This window comes from Schistocerca cancellata, chromosome 1, assembly GCF_023864275.1.
Source record: "Schistocerca cancellata isolate TAMUIC-IGC-003103 chromosome 1, iqSchCanc2.1, whole genome shotgun sequence".
Lineage (NCBI taxonomy): Eukaryota > Metazoa > Arthropoda > Insecta > Orthoptera > Acrididae > Schistocerca > Schistocerca cancellata.
The window spans coordinates 1,126,934,630-1,126,936,058 of NC_064626.1; positions in this window are offsets into that span (position 1 = coordinate 1,126,934,630).

Genomic DNA, 1,429 nt, shown 5'->3' on the forward strand with positions numbered 1-1,429 from the left:
GACCACGAGCGGCGGACGCTTCCGTAATTATGTGAATGTATTTTAATTTACTTGATAGCTCCCAGCCACAGAAATCCGTCTTGTTTTCATTTGACGTGAGAACAGTAAATGAAGAGGAGACAGAAAAAATCACTAAATGTAAACACGGGTCACGTGGAGGCTACCCCCCACTATAACTCAGACTGCTCTGCGCACGTCTTTCTAAAGAGTCTGATACATAAAACATGTATCTTCGAGGAAATGTAAACCATGTTATTTGGTCTTTAGTTGAGCCGAAGTGCAGTGCCACGCCTCTTCAAACAATATTCTTATACCGCACGTCACTGTATTGCGCTCTGTGGAAGTCAAACGTGTATATTTTGCATATGCATGCCATCAAACTATTTCAGGACAATGGAAATTAAAATGTCCTGTAGTGCCTCTCCTGCTCCCAGTCGGTCGGTTTGACATCTTGTCCCTCTAAAAAATAAAAATAAACACAATTAATACTGGATGAGATTATTTGTAACCGGGAGAACAAGGACTCTTCAGAAAATCTGGCCTTTTTATTGCCTATTAGCTAGTAACTTGCTCTTCTGTGAGACATAAAATTAAATTTAGGATCCATAAAGCCAGTAAAGACAAGAGACAGGCAAGACAGTACACATTTCTTCAGTCCTTAGGTCCTAGCGATTTTTCTCTCCAATCTTGCTGCAGCTTTACATGACGTGCTTTCCTTCCTGCGAAACAACTATTACCTCATCAAAGTTCGTCAAACGTTTTGCTACATTAAAAATCGAAATGTCGTCGTCTAATACTGAAAAAGCTGTTAATACATATAATGCCCAAGACTGGTGTGGTTTCTCGATCTGATTACGTCCATTTTGTCACTGTGTGCTAGAAAAAACAAAATAGGCCTTTCTAATATTGCAGCAATTGTGACACACGCAAAATAAGCGAGACTGTTTTGGCAATAATGATCATTTTTATAGTACGACAATATAATTCACGAAGTACCAATACAAAATACCTATTTGGCCTTCTACCATCAAAAAGCTTTATGATTGGAAATAATTTCATTCGTACGCTCCAATTTCTCATAAACGTGACTGACTTGGATTCACCTGGCAGAGACATCACGTACACTATGCACGCATTTAAGTCAACTTATAATTCTTTCAGAAATCAACTTAGAATGTGTTAAAAAAATGTCCACAAACCAGCAGGGGTGCGTTTCAAAATCGTATCAATAATCGATAGACTGACGTGCGCTGGATCCTAGGTGCTTTGTGAAACAAAGTTTTTTTCCTCATGAATATAAATTTCTCCCCTCCCCCTGAAACTGCCACCCGGTTCAGATACCCCGGTTTGCAGATTTTTCAATTACCTTGCATTGCAAGAACTGTAAGGAGGAGACTGAAAGTAAATGGACTTGTATCAGATAATTGTC